The sequence below is a fragment of the Martes martes genome, assembly GCF_963455335.1.
Source record: "Martes martes genome assembly, chromosome: 13".
NCBI lineage: Eukaryota > Metazoa > Chordata > Mammalia > Carnivora > Mustelidae > Martes > Martes martes.
Window position 1 is genome coordinate 36,831,148 of NC_137901.1, and position 23,618 is coordinate 36,854,765.

At 41.9% G+C, this 23,618-nt stretch overlaps 1 protein-coding gene across 1 annotated transcript in view; it reads right to left on the reverse strand.

Annotated features, from left to right (window-relative positions):
• The window catches only part of GALNT1 (polypeptide N-acetylgalactosaminyltransferase 1), a 123,381-nt gene extending 117,625 nt beyond the window's left edge, over positions 1 to 5,756 (reverse strand). The window contains exon 1 of the mRNA XM_080822239.1: positions 5,652 to 5,756. The gene's annotated coding sequence lies outside the window, so the exon portion shown is untranslated. The remainder of the gene's footprint in view (positions 1 to 5,651) is intronic.
• Between the last annotated feature and the right edge of the window lie 17,862 nt (positions 5,757 to 23,618).

The following is a 23,618-nucleotide window of genomic DNA, read 5'->3' on the forward strand; positions in this document are numbered from 1 at the left end:
CCTAGACACCTCACCCTCTACCCCATTAAAAGCAGAACCCAGGTCTGCATGCTCTATCTGCAACCTCACTGTGTGGCCCCAGGCTTGTGGCGTACCACCGGACCTATGTGTAATAAATCTTATCTTTTCCACCATTCACCAATGGTTGTTGCTGAGGTGTGTCTTGCAATCAAGAGAACGACAAGGGCCGGTCCAGCCAGAGCTCTGGTTCCCAAAGGGGAAATGTCTGCGGGGGCTCACCAAATGAGTGGTCCCAGGCATTTCTAGCCAATATTACCACTACAGATAAGCTGAGACCGGCCCAAAACATGGTGAAAAACTAAATACTCTCCCCTAAGATCAGGAACAAAGCAAAGATGTCCTCTTCACTATCCTTATTCAACATAGTACTGGAAGTTTTAGGCAGTGCAAGAATGCAAGAAGAGGAAATCAAAGGCATACTGAAAAGAAATAAAAACTGCCACTATGTACACATGACATAGTTACCTATTTAGAAAATCACAAGGAATCTACAGAAAAACTCCTAGAATCAATGGGTTCAGCAAGATTGCAGAATCCAAGATTGACCTGAGAAAGTTAATGTTTCTCTGTATTAGCTATCAACCCATGGACACCAAAATTTAAAATACAGTATCATTTTCAACTGTTTGAAATAAAAATGTAAGCCTAACATAACAAATCCAAAAAAATTAAATAAAGCAGACTTGTATGATAAAACTACACAATGCTATGAAGATTCAAATGGAAAGACATACCATGTTTATAGATTGGAAGACACAATATAGTAAAATGGCAATCCTTCCCAGATGATAAACTGGTCTACTACAATTCCTATCAAAATCCCAGCAAGACTTTTTGGAAATACAGACAAGATAACTCTACAAATTATATGGATAGGCAAAGAAACAAAAGTAGTTAAAACAATTCTGAAAAAGATGTGGGAGGAAATCAGTCTACACCAACTTACAACTTATTATACAGCACCATAACCAAGACTGTGTGATAGTGGTGGAGGGACACACAGATCAATGGAACAGAAGAGAGAACCCAGGAATAGACTCACAAATACACCCAACTGATTTTTTACAAAGATACAACTAATTCAACGGAGGAAGGATGTTGCCTTTTCAAGAAAGGGTGCCATAACAGCAAAAACCAGAAACAACCAGATGTCCTTCAAAAGATAAATGGTTGAAAGAACCATAAGAGTACATCCATACTGTGAAGTACTATTCAGCAAGACAGAAGAATCAACTATCAATACACACAACAACTGGGATGAAACCCTAGACAATTATGCTGAGTGATAAAAAGCGAATTCCAAAAGGTACTTACTGTATGATTCCATTTACAAAACATTTTTGAAATGACATAATCACAGAAATGGAGAACAGATGAGTGATTGTCAGGGCTTAAGGAGCAGGTAGCAGTAGGAAGCAAGCAGGTGTGCCTACAGAACAACATGCAGAAATGTTCTGTATCTTGACTCAATCAGTGATACTGTCATGGGGCTGATATTGTACTATAGTTTTACAAAATGATACCACTGGGAGCAACTGGTAAAGGGTAAATCAGATCTTTCTGAATTTTTTTAACTGCATGTGGATCTACGATTATGGCACAAAAAGTTTAATTTAAAAAAATTGGGGATGCCAGGGTGGCTCAGTTGGTTAAGAACCTGCCTTCAGCTCAGGTCATGATCCCAGGGTCCTGGGATCAAGTCCCTCATTGGGTTCCCTACTCAGCGGGGAACCTGCTTCTCCCCCTGCCTGCAGCTCCCCTGGTTGTGTTCTTTCTCCCTCTCTGACAAATAAATAAATAAAAATTTTAAATTTAAAAAAAAAAAAAAAAAAACTGGACCTTCACTCACTGCTCTAAGGTTTATCACCCAAATATTAACACTTGAGAATGGATCTAGCCTCTTAACAACCCTTTATTAATCTTGGCTTTGTGCGGGACTAAGTGAAGACACACAGATATAAATGTAAAATATTATCCCTACCCTCAAACACCACATTCACTTAAGCAGAATGACAAAGAGAGGCATAAATCAACAGTGGAAGACTTAATAAAGGAGATGGAATTTGAGCAAATCATTGAACAAGAGGTAGTACTTCAACAAGCAGAAGAAAGAGGGGCACCTTGGGAAGAAATCATACATAAAGACACAAAGCTGAAATAAGCATAGTTCCTGGAGAACGAGGCACGTGTGCGTGTGCGTGTTGTGAAATAAGGGAACTATGGAACAAACAATGTGGATTAAGTATGGAAGGTCCCCAAAAGTTACAGAGAGGAGTTCAAATGTCATTTACTCAAAGAAGTCTTCCTCACCAACCCAGCCAACCAAAAGCAGCAGTTCCCCCACCCACATTCTCTCCAACATCCTTTACTTTTTCTTTACAGTACTCATCACAAGTGGTAATTATTATATACTTATCTACATGTTTATTTGCTTAATGCTGCCCCACTTTCGGATATCTTGACTAGTACTGAGACTGGCACACAAAAAGCGTTCAATAAATATTAACTGAATAAGTGGGCAAACAGTAAGTATTCATTCCTGGTTCTCTTCTGTGAGAACTTCCTCCATTATCTGTCACTCCATTTGCTTTGGTCCCTCCTTTAACCTACTGTCTCTTTCAGGCAATCTCCTTTTCCCTTGTTCCTCCACCTCAGCCCAGCTCTTATCCCATCACAAAAATAAAAACTCAGTGTATTTTAAAATAGTGGGTCACAACTGCAATGCTATAATACTCTTCTGAATCTCAAGAAATCTGTTACTTAAAAGAAGTACTGAAGTTGTATGTTGTTACATAAGCATAATAGATATATATATATATATTACATAAACAAACAAGAGCAAAAAGAGTTATTCCTTTCATAGCCTTATTTTCCTGAATACAAGAGACTTTTCCCAGAACTGGATGACCCTATCTGGTCTACAGAAAGCTGTCCATCAGAGAACCAGGACAGTACTCCTCAACACAACCAAAGTTATGAAAAACAAGAAACTGCCACAGACCAAAGACTAAGGAGACATAACTACTAAACGCAATGTGGTACCTTGGACTGGATTCTGGAACATAAAGAGTATTAATGGAAAAACTGGTGAAATCCAAATAAAGTCTGGAATTTGGTTTAAAAAATGTATTTACATACATATGTATATAGAGATACATGCCTATATACAGGATTAACAAGTGATTAAGATTTAAATATGTAGTATTATATTATTAAAAAAAGAGAAATAGGGCACATGCAAGTGAGCCAAGAGTAAAACTCAGGCCACGGCAATTGGAGCTTGGAGTTGAAAAGCTACAGAAAGCTTTGTTTTTGACTCTGGTCCCATGCTCTTACCTAGGGCCATGAAAACTAACTTGAGCGCAATTGCTTGAGTTTAACAACGAGTTCTGACTTCCTAGCAAGACCATTCATACACCCAGCAAGCATTTACTGAGTGCCTATTGCTTACCAGACACTGTGAAATCTTTGGGGTACATGGCTAGAAAAGGAAGACACAATCTCTGTTCTCATGAAGCTTGTATTCTATTGGAGAAGCCGGCGATTTGATAAGTATTTACACAGATGGTGAGTGGTCCCAAGAGTTTTAGAACCTGCTTCTTAAAAGCCCTACCAAGGGAAGGCGTGCCTGGGTGGCTCAGTCGGTTAAGCGTCTGTCTTCTGCTCAGGTCATGATCCCAGGGTCCTGGGATCTAGCCCCACATTGGGCTCCCTGCTCAGGGGGAAGTCTGCTTCTACCTCTGCCCCTCACCCCACTCATGCTCGCAAGCGTGTTCTGTCTCAAGTAAATAAATGAGATAAAAGACCTACCAAACAATCCATCATGACATTTGTTAAACCTGGGTATCACTGGTGTTCTGAGCAAATCACCTGAAACAGATCTGTAAGCTATCAGCTATGATCTGATAAATCACTTTAACAGGTACTCATTCAGTTGATGTGGTTTGGGACCTGAGATTTTGCATTTCTTCCAAACTTCCAGAAGACAAGGATCCTGCTGCTGGTTCACAGACCGCACTTTCAATTTAAGGTTCTAAAGTACCATGGAAACATCACTCAAACTGCCATGTAAAAAGCAAGCTCCAAAAAGGCAAGGACATTCTGTTTCTCTTGTTCACCACAGTACACCCAAGACTTAAAACTCTGCTTCATAGATGGCACTCAATAAATACTTATTTTTGTAATAAAATAAATTGATGTAAGGTCCTGATAAGCACTGTTCAATAGCAGTCACCAGCCACATCTGGCTACTGAACACTTGACAAGCAGCTAGTGCAACTGAGGAGCCAAATGATTTTTCTTTAAAGATTTTATTATTTATTTATCTGACAGAGAGAGAGAGGTCACAATTAGGCAGAGAGACAGACGGGGGAGTGGGGGGGGGGGGCAGGCTTCCCGCTGAGCAGGGAGCCCAAAGCGGGGCTGGATCCCAGGACCCTGAGATAATGACCTAAGCAGAAGGCAGAGGCTTAATCCACTGAGCCACCCAGGCGCCCCAAATGATTTTTAAATTAACTTTAATTAATTTAAATAGCCATATGTGGTTAGTAGCTACCACAATGGACAATTCAGGTCTAGACAAAGATAGGATGTAAAGAGTATCGAATTAAAAGCCTAGGTTTGAATCCCAGCTCTGCCGCTTAGCTTGTGACCATAAAGTTACAACTTCTTAAGACCTCAACTTCTTCCCCTGTGAAATGAGGACAAGACCCCCTGCCCCCATACACACAGCCCTTCTTAGGGTTCCTGACAGGAATTATTATAAATTAATGTATGGAGCAAAAGGTATGATTAAAGTAAGATTCTCTGCCCTCCAGGAACAGTTCACAACCCCAAAGACTACTTTGCCTATTGCCCATGCTTGCCAGAAAATGCCAAGCGCTTTTGGTTAAAGGGCTGGTTAGTTCAGTGGCTTTGAAAATGAGGCCAAGGTCATAAGTTTGGAGGAGGGAGGACCCTCATTTAGCCAGAGTGATCAGGTAAGAGAGGCAATGACAATGCACATCATCACGACTCCTGGCAAATCTTTAAATGGGCATTGTGTTGACTGTATGAGTAAATGACATTTCATTCATTCATTCTTCCAGGAAGAGCTGCCACATTACCTAAAGCCCGCTACTTCCCATCCACAGACCTTTGCTAAACCAGGGCCCGGTCCGCTGCGCGGGCAGTGCGCCGGGAAGCCCCCGCCCCGGGCGGCCCGCGTGTCCTCCCCTCCCCCGTCGCGCCGGCCCGGCGAGGGTCAGCCCGGCACCACCGCTCCAAGTACCACAAGCCGGGCCGGACCCAGAAGCCATATTTAGCTGGATTTCTGGTCAATAAAACAAACTTCCGTCTTCTAAAGAAAAACGGTTCTAACTCAATGACAAACTAGGACGGAAACTCGCTGCTCGCCGCAGTTACCAGCCAGAGGCGCCGCGTGTCCGGCAGCCCCGGAGTCCCCGACTCGGACCCCGCGCCGAGCGCGCCCGCGCCCCGGCCCCGGCCCCGGCCCCGGCCTCGGCCCCGGCAGCGCCGGCCACAAAGGACGGGAGTCGCGGACGCGGCCCGGCCTCCTCCTCCTCCTCCTCCCCCGGCCCCGCGCTAGCGGCCCCGGCTCCGGGACGGCCCGGGCGTGGGCAGACACTCACCTCGCTCCGCGCGCGGCGGCGGCGGCGGCGGCGGGCGCTCCTCGGGGCCGGCCCGGGCGGTCGCGGCGCGGTCCCGCGGGCCGCAGCGCGGGCGCTACTCTCGGGCCGCCGTCCGCCGCGCCGCCTCCTCGGCCACTGCCGGCGGCTCCCCCGGCGGGCGGGCGGGCCCGGCGCGGGCCCCGCCTCCGCCGCGCCCGCCCCCGCCTCCGCGCCGGGCCTCGCGGGCTCGGCGCGCTACTCCGGGCCGCCCCGCATGTCGCCGCCGCTGCAGCTCACTCGGGGCCGCCTCACGCGGCGGGCCGGGGCCGCAAGGCCGCCCGCGCAGGCCGCTCGGGCGCAGGGCTCGCAGCGCGTGGCGTGCTCGGCGGCGGCAGCGGCGGCGGCCCGTGCGGCTGCGCGGGGGAGGCGGGGGCGCCTCGCGCTCACCCGGATGCGCTGTCCCCCGCCCCTGCGGCGAGCCCACCTCGGGGTGACGGCGCTTCCCTCGGGGCCGGGGCGGGGGGTGGTTCCGGCGTTTCGGCGCCTCCACCCCGCCTGCCCGACCTGCGGGGAGGCGCGGAGCCGAGGCGCCGCGGCGGGGGCCCTGGGCCGCGCGGCCGGCCTTGTTCCCGGGCGGGAGGCTTCGTCCGTGACCTGTGCCGTTCCGGCTGGTGGCCTCCACCTAAACCTGGGTGCGGACAAAGAGGCTACCGCAGCAAGTAAAATAAAACTCGGGCCGTTTCACGTCGAGCAGATCATGGGGTGGGAGGAAATGAAGGTGCCCTCACCTCGCCAAGGAGGTTCTGGATCGACCCCGGGCCGAGCAAAGGCTGCTCTAGACGCGGGTGCGGCCGCCGGGGAGCGGCGGAAGAGCGCTTGGAGCTGGAGGACTGCCGGAGGCACCTCCGTGCGGCCCTTCTGAGTCCTGCGCCAGGCGACGGGGACGCAGGAGGTCCAGGACCAGGGTGGGCGGTGAGAGGCGAGGCCACCGACCGGCACCGCCGGAAGAGGCAGCCAGGCCTCGGGGGACAAAAACGCCCTGGCCCCCTGCGGAATGGTGATTGTTTGGGGAAGAGTCTCCTGCGTCGTGCTCTGAGAGGGGCCCTTCCACAGTACCCCCTTGGGGAACACTCCTTTCTAGCACTAATTCCATTACCCAGCCGTACCTTCCTCTGAAGACCCAACCCTCGTCCTCTATCACTAACATGAGGCATAACCAAGAGTTATTTTAATAAATTAATCTGTTATTTTAAAATCTTACAGAGGTCTTTGTGTCTTGCTTCCCATCCAAGATCCGGAATGATTGAGACTAATGTTGGTACTATTATTTAAGTGGCCCCATTTTTATTTTTTATTTTCTAATAAATGCTGTATATGTCACAGAAAGAACCAAAAGGCTGTAAGCAAAAAGATGTCACGGAAGATTATCTCTGGAACGACCTTGTTTTGTGCTTATCTACATTTTCCAAATATTCTAAAATAAAAGTTGGTTTTTAAAGGTACTCATATAATTATTGTGAAACAAGGTGAATCATGGTTGGCCTGGTAAGAGTACCTCAAGGAAACTTCACTTTGAAGTTTGTATCTCTTAAAAATATTATAACAAAAAAATAAAGTACTGTATCTAGGTGGAAAAGACTTGTAAATCATGTATCTGATAAGGACTTGTATTTAAAATACATCAAGAACGATTACAACTCATTAAAACTAATAATCCATTTTAAAATGGGAAAAAGTTCAATAGAAACCAAAAGAAAATATTTCAACCAAAGAAAATATTTCGATGGTCAAGAACAGCACGAGAAGATGCAAAACACAGTCGACAGAGAAAGGCAAGTCAGAACCACAGTGAGAATGCTCTCACCCACATCAATGGCTGTAATAAAAAGGACTGACCAGGACAAGTGCTGATAAGGAGAAAGAAATCAGATCCCTCGTACTAGGCAGATGGGAATGTGAAATGGTGCAGTCACTTCGGAAAAGTTTTTAGTTTTTTAAAAAGTTATATGTAAAAGTACCGTATGGCCCAACAATTCCATTTCCTAGGTACGTACCCAAGAAAACTGAAAACATGCCCATATGGCACGTTGTGCAGAAATATTCACCAGCAGCATTATTCATAACACCCAAAAAGTGGAAATAATCCAGATGTCCAGCACCTGGTGAATGGGTAAACGAAAGGTGATATGTCCATACAATGAAATGCCTTTCACCAATAAAATGGAATGAAATATTCATAGAGGATACAACATAGGGGCAACTGGGTGACTCAGTCAGTTACGTGCCTGCCTTTGGCTCAGGTCAAGATCCCAGCGACCTGAGATCAAGTTCCTAGACGGGCTTCCTCTCCTTATGCCCCTCCTCCTCCACTTGTGCGCGCTCTCTCGCTCTCTCTCAAACAAATAAAATCATTAAAAAATGGTATTGAAAAAAAGAAGATACAACATACAGGAACCTCAGAAACATTAAGCTAAGTGAAGGCAGATGCAAAAGAGCACATATTGTATGATTCCATTTCTGCGAAACATCAAGAAAAGACAAATCTATGCAGGCAGTTTACTGGTTGCCAGGTCTAGGGGTAGAGATGGGAAGTGAATGCGAAGGGGAACAAGGGATCATTTTGGAGGGATGGAAATGTTCTAAAATCAGATTGTGGTAATGGTTGCCCAATTCTAGATTTACTAAAAATCATTCTGTTGTGGTTTTGACACTAATGAATTTTATGGTATGTAAATGTGGGATCAGTAAAACATAGATGAAAAAAATCCGTGTGCTGCAAAGTAGCCCATGATAATAGTACCTTATGTACTTGTGTGACAAGTTCTCCACAATAAAAAAAAAACAACTTTTAAAGCAAACGGATAATTGAATGCTGTTTGCACAGTACAAGGTAATAAAATGCACTTTTTTGCAACTAGTTATATAACCAAGCACAATAACCCTTTGAACACCCTCAATCTACCCACTCCTATTCATTCAAAATGTATCTTCACTTTACCCATTAAAAGAATTGGAAATTGAGGTAGAAAAAGGTAAACATCCTTGAGAGCAAGAAAGAACTGGGTATCTTAAAACAAGGAGGGGATGTGTAAAGACTCAGACTGGGAATCCAAAGTTAGGACATTGGCATAACCTTTCCCAATTAAAAAAAAAACTTTTTATTTTTACTTTTTATGTATTTGACAGAGAGAGAGACCTGCACAGAGAGAGCACAAGCAGGGGAGCAGCAGAGGGAGAGGGAGAAGCAGGCTCTCCGCTGAGCAGGAAAACAGGCTGAATCCCAGAACTCACCTGAGCTGAAGGCAGACGCTAAACCATCGAGCCACCCAGCCACCTCACTCTTTCTCAGTTTTATTCTCGTTTCCCATCAGTCCTGTGCCCCAGACTCACTGCTTCTTCTGGTTGTGGAGACGTTTTGCTTCGGGGGAGCACTAACTTTGGGCCAGTTAATGTTAGGATTAAGGGTTTTTTTTCATGATTTATGGGTTTTTCATGAGTTCTATGAGTCTACAATGGAAGAAGTTAACCTTTAGAAGATTGGTGGAGACAGAGTGGAGTAACCTACATGAACTAGTTTACCTGACCTTTTCTCATCAAGTCCCCTGAGAAGCAGACCAGAGGAGCAGCTCCATTAAGTGAATGATTAATTCAGTGCCTTGTTTCTGCCTGACCCTCCCTGTTATTTGAATAATGCTAATATTCTTTTAACTTGTGAATAAGGACTAGTTGTTTGTTCCCTATTAGCTAGAAAGAGAATAGCACCTCCGTGGATTCATTGTAATGGGAAGAAGTGGAGATTGCCTAAAGCAGGGTAAACTGCCCAAGAATAATTGAGCCCTCTGTAGTGGGTGGGAGGAGGAGGGAGGGGATCTGTTACAAAGAATTGTGTGTCAAACATCCTGACTGGATGGAGAAGAACATAAGAAGGGGACATTGAAAGAGGGGTAGGCAAACATAAGCCCACACAGGAGCCAAATGACATGAAGTAGGAGGTAATTATGCAGAGCGTGTAAACGATATCTTTTTATGATTTTTTACTCCTTGTTTTTCTTTTCCCACCAAAGGCCCGGCTGCCTTGCCTTAGGCTTGAAGCCTCAGGAACGGGGTTCCCTTTCTCCTCACCACACGTGGTGGATTTCGCATGGTCTCTCCACTTCTTCCCCGAGTGTCTCTTTTATGCGTGCATTTCAGTGACCAAATCAAATCCCATTCCACACCTAACTTCCAAAGGAGCAGGAAAATGCAATCAATTCCAGCGTTGTTCCCAGAAGGCAGAGCGCTTCGAAAATTTGGATTGCAACATCAATGACTCTCAGAAGTATGAAAATCAGAGGATAACACTTCTGTAAACTTTTTATTTTGAAAAAGTTTTAGATTCATAGGAAGTTGTAAAAAATTGTACAGAGCGGTTCTTTGTACCCTTTGCCCATTTCCCCCCTTGGTTTCACCTTTTTTTTTTTTTTTTTAAGTAAGCTCTACTCCCTACCTGTGGCTCCAGCTCACCACCCTGAACTCAGTGGTGGTATACTCTACCAGCTGAACCCGGTGTCCTCCTTTGATTACATCTATAACATAAAAAGAATTATATAGCGTAAAATCAAAACCAGGAAATGGACATTGGTACAATGTGTGTGTGTGTAGGTCTTTGCCACTTTATCACTTGTATAGATTCCTGTAATAAGTATCAGAATCAAGATACAGAACTGTTCTGTCATACAGTCTCTTCAGTAAATGGCGCTGGGGAAATTGGACAGCTGTGTGTAGAAGAATGAAACTGGACCATTCTCTTACACCATACACAAAGATAAACTCAAAATGGATAAAAGACCTCAAAGTGAAGCAGGAATCTATCAAAATCCTAGAGGAGAACATAGGCAGTAACCTCTTCAACATCGGCCACAGTAACTTCTTTCAAGATATATCTCCAAAGGCAAAGGGAACAAAAGCGAAAATGAATTTTTGGGACGTCATCAAGATCAAAAGTTTCTGACAGCAAAGGAAACAATCAACAAAACAAAGAGGCAACCCACGGAATGGGAGAAGATATTCGCAAATGACACTACAAAGGGCTCATATCCAAGATCTATAAAGAACTCCTCAAACTCAACATACACACAACAGATAATCACTTCAAAAAATGGACAGACGACATGAACAGACAGTTCTCCAAAGACATACAAATGGCTAACAGACACATGAAAAAATGTTTATCATCATTAGCCATCAGGGAGATTCAAATCAAAACCACATTGAGATACCACCTTACATCATTAGAATGGCCAAAATCAACAAGACAATAAACAACATGTGGTGGAGAGGATGTGGAGAAAGGGGACCCCTCTTACACTGTTGGTGGGAATGCAAGTTGGTGCAGCCACTTTGGAAAACAATGTGGAAATTCCTTGAGAAATTAAAAATAGAGCTACCCTATGACCCTGCAATTGCACTACTGGGTATTTACCCCAAAGATCTAGATGTAGTGAAAAGAAGGGCCACCTGTACCCCAGTGTTCATAGCAGCAATGGCCACGGTCGCCAAACTGTGGAAAGAACCAAGATGCCCTTCAATGGACGAATGGATAAAGAAGATTTGGTCCATACACACAGTGGAGTATTATGCCTCCATCAGAAAGGATAATACCCAACTTTTGTATCAACATGGACAGGACTGGAGGAGACTATGCTTAGTGAAATAAGTCAAGCAGAGAAAGTCAATTATCATATGGTTTCACTTACTTGTGGAGCATAAGGAATAACTCGGAGGACATTGGAAGAAGGAGAGGAGAAGGGAGTTGGGAGAAATCGGAGGGGGAGACAAACCATGAGAGACTGGGGACTCTGAGAGACAAACTGAGGGTTTTGAAGAGGGGGTGGGAGGGGTGAGGCTGGTGGTGGGTATTGTGGAGGGCACATATTACATGGAGCACTAGGTGTGGTGCATAAACAATGAATTTTGGAACACTGAAAAGAAATAAAATAAAATAAAATTAGGGGAAAAAAAAGAACTATTCCGTTGTAAAGATCTTCATGCTACCCCCTCATAGTCACACCCCCCCCCCATCCTGCTCTCTCTAACCCCTGGCAACCACTGTTCTTCATTTCTATACTTTTGTCATTTCAAGAATGTTATGTAAATGGAATCATACAGGATGTGACCTTTGGAAACTGACTTTTTTTTTTAACTCAGCATAATGCCCTTGCATGTATGTGGGTCATTTTGTTTTGTTTTGTTTTGTGCTAATCACTCTGTCAATTGGGCCAGGAGGGAAGTCATGGCTCCCCACTTGGTCTTCTCTGCCACCACCTCAGGAAAAGGGGAGTCATTAGGGGTGCCTTGTCACAACAGGGTGAAGGAGGAAGTGACAGGCTCTCTCTTCAGCCTTCACTAACTGGGATGAGGTGAGGTTGCATTTTTTTCTGCAGAGGTTAGCTGGAATTGGGTAGTTGCTGTGTAAAAGTTTTCTAGGTTGCCCCTTTCCTGGTTCTTTAGCTAGCAAGAGCAGGCATTTTTGGGGTTTTGTTTTTTTATTTTGTTCTTGTTGTTGTTGTTGTTTTTAAATCTGTTCCCATGGTGTCTCCAGGTTGCCAGTTTCTCCAGCACTCAGACCAGGATATACAAAGCAAGAGAAAACTCAGAGGACGCACTGCCCTGTCATTTCTCAGATTCCAGGGGCCATAATAAATTGCTTTCTTCTCCTTACCTTTCAGAGTCTTCTCATGTTTATTTTATATACAATGTCCAGGGCTTTTAGCTGTTCTTAATAGGAAATGTACTTCATTCACCATTCCATCTTGTTCTGGAACCAGAAGTTAAGAATAAAGTTTTAAAACATAAATTAGAGCAGATTGCAGATTATCCCTATAAAAATGTCACCCCGAGTTTCTTTTTTTTTTTTTTTAAGATTTTATTTATTTATTTGACAGAGAGAGACCACAAGTAGACAGAGAGGCAGGCAGAGAGAGAGAGAGAGAGAGAGGGAAGCAGGCTCCCTGCTGAGCAGAGAGCCCGATGTGGGACTTGATCCCAGGACCCTGAGATCATGACCCGAGCCGAAGGCAGGGGCTTAACCCACTGCGACCTCACCCCGAGTTTCTTGCATTCCAAGAGGCTTTCTTGAGTCAGAGAGGAAAGGGAAGATTTACTACAGGTTTACTGGGAATTCCACATATACTAGGGACAGTTCTATGGGCTACAATATTTACTATATGGAAACAAACGGGGGAAATTTTGGGAACTGGTAGATCAGGGACTTAGTGGAGTCTGAGGTCAGTAAGTATGGAGGAATGAAAATGTTGAGAGAGTGAGATCCCGAGGCACTGCCGGTGGAACAGGCCTTGCACACATAAGGCTCAGGAGACACCATTTGGACATATGGCAAAGAAGGAACTGAGAAGTTGAAAATGAAGATGAAACTAAGAAACTGAAGATAAAAGAGTCAGGGGCACCTGGCTAGTTGGTTCAGAAGAGCATGTGACTCTTGATCTCTGAATCATGAGTTTGAGCCCCATGTTTGGTGTAGAGATTACTTAAATAAATAAACTTTAAAAAGAGTCAGAAAGTGATCAATATAATTTTTTAAAATTTTTAAGAAAAGCTGGAGTCAAGGTAGAAGGAAAACCTAAGCTGGGGACAAAAATCATAAAGGACAGGGTACCTGGGTGGCTCAGTGGGTTAAGCCTCTGCCTTCAGCTCAGGTTATGGTCCCAGGGTCCTGGGATCCAGCCCCACATCGAGCTCCCTGCTCAGCAAGAAGCCTGCTTCTCCCTCACCCACTCCCCCTGTCTGTGTTCCCTCTCTCACTGTGTTTCTCTCTGTCAAATAAATAAATAAAATCTTTATTTTTTTTTTAAAGATTTTATTTATTTATTTGGCAGAGAGAGAAATCACAAGTAGACAGAGAGGTAGGCAGAGAGAGAGGGGGAAGCAGGCTTTCCGCTGAGCAGAGAGCCCGATGCGGGGCTCGATCCCAGGACCCTGAGATCATGACCTGAGCTGGAGGCAGAGGCTTAATCCACTGAGCCACCCAGGCGCCCCTAAATAAAATCTTTTAAAAAATAAACCATCAAAGACAATAGAAGCAAGTCTTAGTTGGCAGATTTGGGTAGTCACTACTTATAAGGAAATCAAATTGCATGAACCTGAAATGAAGAGAAATGGAAGAAATGTTGTGTTTGGGGCTCAAAGAGGTGTTATGGAGTAAGATGACACAATTTTAGCTGTGAATGCATAGGAATACATGTATGGTTAGATGGCATTTAGGAGGAACCAATAAAAGAAAACATGTTACAAAGCACCGGGTTGGGGAGAAGACTGCAGAATTTTTCCAGTCAAGATGGACTTTTAGAGATTTATAAAATACATGTTCTTGGGCTCTTCCATTCTCTGTCTACACAATCAGCCAGGGATTCCTGCACAGTCTTGTCCCCTTTCCACTTGTCCCAATCCTCTTGCCCACAGTTCACCCATAAGCCTCTGCTCTAGTCACACACTCACTTCTCTGTTCCCTCCTCCGCACATTCATTATGCTATTTGCTTTTTTGCCTACTTTCCTCCATTCCTAAGGATGCCCTTCCACTGCAACTTTTGTTATCTTCTACAACTTCTTCAATCAGATTGATCTTTTCTTTTTTCTGAATTCCTATAACTTCAGTATCTGTAGCATTTCTTCCCACAGCACAAATTAGCTGCCTCATTACGTTGTTGCTATACTGTTTTATGTGTTTAAGTTTCCTATCACCTCCTGGATGGTTTGTACTATACTCTGTACATTTTGAATATAAAAGAAATACATACATAGGATACAAAATTCAAATAGGACAGGAAGATATGAAGCAAAAACTTACAATCTCTGCCCCAACAACATTCCCAGTGGTAACTACCTTTCATTTGTTTGGTGGTTGCCATCCCTGCCCCTCCTGGTGAATTAACTCTCCTAACTCTAAATAGTAGACTTACAGTTCCAATTCTTGATTTATCAACTTCAGACTGTGTTTATTAGTTTTTGCTGTCATACAAGCAATCCCCAGATTGTGGCTTTTAACAAACACTTATTGCAAGTTCATGAACAATTGGCTGCCACTATGTTGGACTTGGCAAGGCTTGGCTCTATGGGTCTTCTAATTTGGGGACTTGGGCTAAAGGAGAGTCTATCACTTCGGGTGTGCTCTTCCTGTGGCAGAGGGCCATAATTAAAGAGAAGCAACCAAAACACACTTATTTGTTCAAAATCATTCATACGACTAAGCCCAGAGTCAACAGAGTAGGGATGACACTATTTATGCCCTACCGGGAGGCACAGCAAAAATCATATGGACAAAGGATATGGATGTATAATCTATCACAAAGAGGGAGCAGAAAGTTGGGAACAATGATCCAATCTATCCCACAGAAGTTTCTACTGATTCCCACTTAATCAGAGGTAAGGAATTGGGATGACTGCCTGGCTCAGTCAGTTAAGTGTCTGCCTTTGGCTCAGGTCATGATCCCAGGGTCTTAGGACAGAATCCCTCATCAGGGTCCCTGCTCAGCCAGGAGCCTGCTTCTCCCTCTGCCTGCTGCCTGCCCTGGCTTGTGCTCTCTCTAACAATGAATAAATAAATAAATAAATAAATAATCTTAAAAAAAAAAGATAAGGAATTGAGCTCATCAATGCCACCTCTGATTCCCTCCTTTTCCCCAAATTTTGTTAGTTGTATTATAAGTAGTTCTACTCTATAACTTTATAGGGAGAAAATACTTTCCCAATCATTCAACTTTGGATAGTGCCTCAAGTATTTAAATTTAGCTAGTATCTTCAAGCCCTCATTATAAAAAACGAGGATATGTATACATGTACACTTTCATACATTTTCATACCCTCTTTTTCCCCTCTATCTCATAACTCATACTTTGTGAAGTTTCATAACATTTCCCTCCTGTTGGGGAACTATAATTAAATCTTCTACGGATTGTATATAAGCTGATTCAAGAAAACGAAAATCCAATAAGAAACACTTAAAAATACTCTAATTGTTGTAGATATTATTTTCTGCAGAATGAAGAAATGTAGTTGGACTTATAATGAAGGAAATGGGGTTGCCTGGGTGGCTCAGTTCGTTGGACATCTGACTCTTGATCTCAACTGGGGTCTTGATTTCAGGGTCATGAGGTCAACCCCATGCTGGGCTCCACAAGCCTATGAAGAAGAAGAAGAAGAAGAAGGAGGAGGAGGGGGGGGAGGAGGAGGGGGGGGAGGAGGAGGAGAAAGAGGAGGAGGAGGAGGAGGAAATGAAAGTCTTTTCCTAAATATGTATAGGTCCAAAACAAATATTCCCAATACCAAGATTGAACGGTTTATCACTCATTATACTCTGTATGTTATTCGGAATCATGCTACATGTGATTTGTTTTATAGAGGTCATGATTTTGTTGTAGAGGTTTTCATTTTACAGGGAGTTTCCTTTTGTCTTACTTTTTTCTCATTGACAGAGGAAATAATCACCTTCACTCTATCACTAAGTTCATACAGCTCTTAAGTCATATTATTTGTTGAAGCAAACCTATTTTCTTATCAAATACATTTGTCTTCAAGTCTTCTGACTATGCATTTTACTTTGGACCAATTGCTTTTATGCCCGCTGCCCAGTCAACAGCCTAGGGATTCTTTTTATTGCTATTCCGAACTGTGACCATTATTTCTTGGATTCCATATATTCATCTTTTTTTATTTCTATTTTCATTTTCTTAGAGCATATACTCAAGTGATTTTTTTTTCCTCCACAAAGGGAGGTAAATATTGAGTTTGTTCAGTCTGACTTGCAGACTGATAAATTGGCTGGGTTTAGAATTCTGTGTTCCAAGCCACTTTCTGTTCACATTTTGAAGGCATTGTTCCATTGTATTCTAGCCTAAGGCTGGAGAATCTGAAAGCCAATATGATTCCCTTCTCTGCAAATGAGTTGTTTTGGCTCTCAGGAAGCTTTTAAGAGTTTTCTCTTTAACGTAGTGCACAGAAATTTCATTAGGATGTGTGAGTTCACAGTGAATGCTTTTTGAAAAGCATTCAATTATTTAACCAACAGGCATTTTTGATATCCTATTACATGGTCAGCAGTGCTGAAGACATATGGGGTACATATAAGAGGAAGACAATTATTTCTCAGAGAGCTTTAATCTATAGGAGAACACTTGGAGACTAGCTGAAGAATGAATTCTTAAACGGCTCTTACATAATGAATTCATAATGAGCCAAATTGGATTCAGACCTTTATTTTGTGTCTGATGAGATTGTGTTTGGTAAAGTCTATTTATTTTTGCACCTTCTGGTAAAAATATTAAATTCCGTGACTTTGTGACGAGGGAAAAAAGTCAGCCATTCCCTTGCTCGATGCCTCTTTTCGCTAAAACTTAGTTACCTTTTCTACTAATCTTTCCCCATTACTGTTGTGAAAAAATAATTTAAAATAAATATTTCAAGTCATATTATGACAGGCCACTTATTTAGCAAACGATGATAGAAGCTGAAGTTTTTTTCATTTCCTCTTTTTGGCTTGTCCTGCAGCTTGGTCACATCTACAATGAGCTCTTTGCTAGTTTGGTTTATGTATACTTTTGTATATAAAATATATAAAATATATAAAATATATAATAATAAATATATATAATAAAGCATATTCTTATACTTTCTTTTAGGGTCATAGAACCCACATTCCCTTACCTATGTATCTATACCAGCAAAGAAAATAAAACCATGAGCATTTTGTCTTTTTCTTGTGAGTACATTCTTAGATCACTTAGACCACAAAAGCCAGACTCCCGCCATCACAGTGAGTAATGACTTTATCTCCTTTCAAAGTAGATAAGAATAAAGGAAATATGACTAAAATGAATAAAGTGGGAATACTACCTCTGAATGTCTTTATAATCTCTGTGTCCCCAATAAAAGAAGATAGATGATCAAGGAATATTCTAGAGAAATGGTATTTAAAATCCTCGGGAAAGAGATTACTTCTTTTATGAAAAGGCCTTGAGTTACCTTAAATTTGTGTTTCTCAATCCTAGTGTGATTCAGAATCCTCTGGAGATGCTTGGGCAAAATACTCTGGGTCCCACCCATGGACTGTCTTGGAGCAGGTAGAGCTGGCTTTCTCCACTCCCAGCCCCAGAGACCTTCCAAAAAATTCTTTGAGTTTTTTTTTTTTTTTTGACAGATCTTGATCTGGCAGTTAAAAACCTGAGGATATGTATTGCAAAAGAACAGCTAACTGCTATTGCCAAGTACTTGCCACCCACCCCACCCTGGAAAGATGTTGCTCTGTTCTGTTTCTCTTCTTTCCTTATCTGTTACTAACTCTGACTACTAACTGCTGTTGACTTAGTTAGATGATATATGACATTAAAATTTCCCTTTGGGAGGTTTTCTCAGACAAACAGTGGGAAGACAAATCTTACCTTTTTTTTTTTTTAATATTTTATTTATTTATTTGACAGAGAGAGAGACATCTCAAGTAGGCAGAGAGGCAGGCAGAGAGAAGGGGAAGCGGCTCCCCACTGAGCAGAGAGCCCAACGGCGAGGCTCCATCCAAAGACCCTGAGACGGTGACTGTGACCGAGCCGAAGGTAGAGGCTTAACCCACCGAGCCATCCACGCACCCCGGAAGACAAATCTTAAAGCAGAGGAAACTGAAGTCCTAACCGTGGATGTGTGGGTACATATGCGTTCTAACACGTGGAAATCACCCTCTTACATATACACACATGCATGAGACTTGTTACTTTAAAGATGAGGCTTTGCAATGAAATGGGAACATCAGAATTTCCTTCTGATGTATGACTAATGAGGAAGTCATCTAGCCATGAGAGGATGAAACAATTTGAAAGACAATGGGAAAATGAGATAAAATACTAGGATTTCAGGATAGAGAGGACCTATATGGTCATTAAGTCCCATCCTTTCTGTGGTGGTTTAATGTCCCCCACTAACCCACTGATCAAGTGGTCATCACCTAAAATTTGAATTTTTCAAGGGATGGGGAATTCAGTGATTCCAGAGGTCACTCATTCCACTTTCGTTCGACTCCCTTAGAAATTTCTTCTTTACATTGACAGGACAATCTGTGTCCTTTAGTTTCACCTTAACATCTATTTTTTCTGATATTAATATAGTCACACTACCTATTTTATTTTTTGCATTTTTCCTATCTTTCCATTTTCTTATTTTTTTTTAAGATTTTATTTATTCATTTGAGAGAGATACAGAGACAGAGAGAGAGAGAGAGAGAGAGCACAAGTAGGGGGAGAGGCAGAGGGAGAAGCAGACTCCTGCAGAGCCAGTAGCCGGGCATGGGGCTCAATCCCAGGACCTGGAGATCACGACCTGAGCCGAAGGCAAACGCCCAACAATCTGAGCCACCCAGGAGCCCCTATCTTTGCATTTTCAACTCTGTTTTAGGTATATCTTTTGAAAATGACATATATGTAGATTTTTAAAATCTGTGCAACTAACTTTGTCTTTAAAACTGAGTGTGTTCTATTTAGAATTCTATTTGAACATGTTTCTGCTGTTTATTTCATACTTTCTTTTTTTTTAAACTTTTTTATACTTTCTATCTGCCCTATCTTTCTGTTTTTATTTCTTGTGTCCTTTTTTGTCTTTTAAAAAATTCATTCTGCTTTTTCCTCCCCTTCATTTTATTTTTACCCATCTGGTAGTTTGGAGATTATATATGCTATTTTTATTTGTTCTAGAAAAGTTACCAATATTTAGATTCACTGGTAATTTTATTGATGTATTTCTCTTTGGTGGCATCTCTAGTCAAATCCCTGGTATATTTTTTTTCTCCCTGCCCATTTAAAAAAATCGGGTTATCTGCCTTGTTATTAATGAGTTGTACGAGATTTTACATATTCTGGATACAAGACCCATTTTTTCCCCAAAGATTTTATTTTTAAGTAATCTCTATAACCAACGTGGGGCTCAAACTCACAACCTTGAGATCAAGAGTTACATGTGCTACCAACTGAGCCAGCCAGGCACCCCTGGATATAAGACCCTTTTTAGATATATGAGTTACAGATATTTTCTCCCATTCTGTGGGTTATCTTTTCACTTTCTTGATAGTGTCCACTGAAGCACATATTTTAGTTTTGATAAAGTCCAATTTATCTACTTTTTCTATTGTCACTTGTAATTTTTATGCCATATCTGAGAAACCACTGCCTAATCCAAGGTCATAAAGACTTGCTCCTATGTTTCCTTTTAGAATTTTATATAACTTTTACATTTAGGTCTTAGATCCATTCTGAGTTCTTTTTTTTTTTTTAATTTTATTTATTTATTTGAGAGAGAGAGAGAGAATGCACATGAGAGGGGGAGGGGTAGAGGGTGAGGGAGAGAGAGAATCCCAAGCAGACTCAAATATCATCATAAAATACTAGCAAACTGAAATAAGGTCTTGTACACCAAGACGAAGTGGGATTTATCACAGGAATGCAAAGTTGGCTTAACATATGAAAACCAAACAATATAATAGACTACGTTAACAGAATAAGGGACAAAATCCACATGAACATCTCAGTAGAAATAATTTATACTCCAGAAAGAAAGAAACTAGGACGTGTAAGATTCTAAGGAAGTGTATAGAAATAAAACTTGAATCAAAATATCATTGACAAGGGTGCCTGGCTGACTCGGTAGAGTATGCAATTATTGATCTCGGGGTTGTGAGTTCAAGCCTCATGCTGGGTGTAGAGATTATTTAAAAATAAAATCTTAAAAAAAAAAAACAACTATTGTTGACTAGAACAAAAAGCTTATGAAAATCAACCAAGAGGAAGGATGCTGTTGGCTCAGTATTTTTTATAGGTGGCTTTTAACAAATTGGGGATTTTTTTCTTGTATCTCTAGTTTGCTGAGTGTTTTTCCATGAAATGTTACTGGATTGTGTCAAATGCCTTTCTACCTCTGTTGAGATGATCATGTGGTTTGAGTCTGTATTCATAAGGGATTTTCGTCTGTAGTTTTCTTCTGATACCTTTGTCTAACGGTATTGGGGTAATACTGGCTTCATAGAATGAGCAGGGAAGTAGACCCAACTGTTCTATTTTTTGGAGAGTTTGTAAAGAATTGTTGTTAATTCTTTCTTAAAGGTTGGTAGGACTGGGGCGCGTGGGTGGCTCAGTGGGTTAAACCTCTGCCTTCGGCTCAGTCATGATCTCAAGGTCCTGGGATCAAGCCCCGAATCGGGCTCTCTGCTCAGCGGGGAGCCTGCTTCTCCCCCTCTCTCTCTGCCTACTTATGGTCTCTCTCTCTGTCAAATAAATGAATAAAATCTTAAAAAAAAAAAAAAAGGTTGGTAGGACTCACTAGTGAATGCCATGTGGGCTTGAGTTTTGCTTCATGAAAGGAAGTTTTTTATTGTTGCTCATTCAATCTCCTTACTTCTTACAACTCTATGCAGATTCTCTCTCTCTCTCTCTCTCTCTTTTTTTTGAGTCATTTTTGGTAATGTGTGTTTTTCTAGTAATTTGTTCTTCATTTAGTTTATGTGATTTCTTGACATACATAGTAGTTCCCCATAGCGCTTTTTATTTCTAAGCGGTTAGAAGTGATATACCCTCTTTCACTCTTTTTTTTTTTTTTTTTTAAATTAAGCAATCTCTACACCCAATGCGGGGCTCTAACTCATGACCCCAAGGTCAAGAGTTGCATGCTTTACTGACTGAGCCAGCCAAGAGCTTTCTTTTCTTTTTTCTTTTCTTTTCTCTTCTCTCTTCCTTCATTTCTTTCTCTTTTGAGAGTGAGCAGGTGGGGAGGAGCAGAGGGAAAGAGAGAGAGAGAATCTTTTTTTTTTTTTTTTTTTTTAAAGATTTTATTTATTTATTTGACAGACAGAGATCACAAGTAGGCAGAGAGGCAGGCAGAGAGAGAGGGGGAAGCAGGCTCCCTGCTGAGCAGAGAGCCCGATGCGGGGCTCGATCCCAGGACCCTGAGATCATGACCTGAGCCGAAGGCAGAGGCTTTAACCCACTGAGCCACCCAGGCGCCCCGAGAGAGAGAGAATCTTAAGCAGGCGCCACACCCAGCGTGAAGCCTGACACCGAGTTCGAATTCACAACCCTGAGATCACGACCTGAGCTGAAATCGAGAACTGGATGCTTAACCAACTGAGCCACCCAGGTGCCCTGATTTCATTCTTGATTTTAGTAATTTGAGTCTCTCTTTTTTTCTTTGTCAGTCTAGCTGAAGTTTTGTCCATTTTGTATACCTTTTCAAATAAGTGAAGCTTCCAGTTTCATTTATTTTACCCATTAATTTTTTTTTTAATTCTGTTTAACATTTCCTTGCTAATCTTTATGATTGTGTTCCTTCGCTTGCTTTGTTTTTAGCGTGTTCTTTTTTCTCTTTTTCCTAGTTTCTTAAGGTAGAGGCTTAGGCTTTTGATTTGGGAATTTTCTTTTTCTTTTTCTTTTCCTTTCTTTCTTTTTTTTTTTTTAACCTGCATGTTGTTACTATTTTATTATTTCTCTCCCTGTATTTTTTATTAACATATAATGTATTATTTGCCTCAGGGGTGCAGGTCTGTGAATCATCAGGCTTACACATTTCACAGCACTCAGCATAGCACATACTTTCCCCAATGTCTGTAACCCAGCCATCTATAAGCATTTGTAAGTATAAATTTCCCTCTAAGCCCTGTTCTTGCTGTATCCCATAAGCCTTGGTGTGTTGTGTTTCATTTTGATTCATGTCAAAGTATTTTTAAATTTCCCTTGAGATTTCTTTTTTGATCCTTTGATTATTTAGGAATATATTATTTAATTTCCATATATTTGTGAATATTCTAAATTTCTTCTGTTATTGATTTCTAATTTTGTTCCATATTGGTCAGACATACACATACACACACACACACACACACAACGATTTTAATACTGATTTCTTAATTTACTGAGACTTGTTTTATGCCCTAGCATATGTTCTATTTGGAGAATGTTCCAGGTGCACTTGAGAAAAACAACAATCTCTGTTGTTATTGGATGGAATGTTCTGTATATATCTATTAGGTCTAGTTGATTTATAGTGTCATTTACTTTTTTAGTCCTTTAAAATTATGCTTGGTTCTTTTCTTTCTTTCTTTCTTTTTTTAAGATTTTATTTATTTATTTGACAGACAGAGGTCACAAGTAGGCAGAGAGGCAGGCAGAGAGAGAGGAGGGGAAGCAGACTCCCTGCTGAGCAGAGAGCCCGATGATCCCCAGACTCTGGGATCATGACCTGAGCCCAAGGCAGAGGCTTTCTTTCTTCTTTTTTTTTTTTTTTAAGATTTTTTTATTTTTAACTAATCCCTACACCCAATGCGGGGCTTGAACTTACAACCCCAAGATCCAGAGTCAAATGTCCACTGACTGAGCCAGTCAGGTATTTCGATATGCTTGGTTATTTTCAATTAGCTCTTTCTCTCTAAGCATAGTTGGCCTCCCTTTTTTATTTCTATATACGTGTTAAGAAAACTTATTTTATATTTAGTATCATAATTCCAGTTAATGCAAATTTTTGTAGAGAGAGTCTGCTGCCGGCTCTCACTCATGTTGCTTTGTTTTCTTGTATATTATGTAATACTTGCCAGAGAACGCCTGTTCTTCGGAACTTAATCCGTGGAAATTCTTTAAGGCCGTTCAGGTATGTTCTTTCATAAGAGATTTGGCTTGCTTGTCTGGGTGCCCAAGGTTACTTTAACCTTTTAGACTGAGGTTTTTTAAAACTGGTAGGTAGTTGGAATGGAAGCCAAACCTTCCAGGAGGCCTCCTGAAGATGACATGTTAGCAGGGAGGACTTTCCCCGCTCCATCTAATGCTGAAGTCACTGTAGCAAGTTTCCTCGTTGTCATTTTCATCAGAGCAAATTTATTTGTCATTTATCATGACATCGATACCCTAGTCCTCGGGGTTCCCAGCTTTATACAGGGTATCATTCTAGATTCTGCACACTTTGGGCCGGCCTTGGAATTT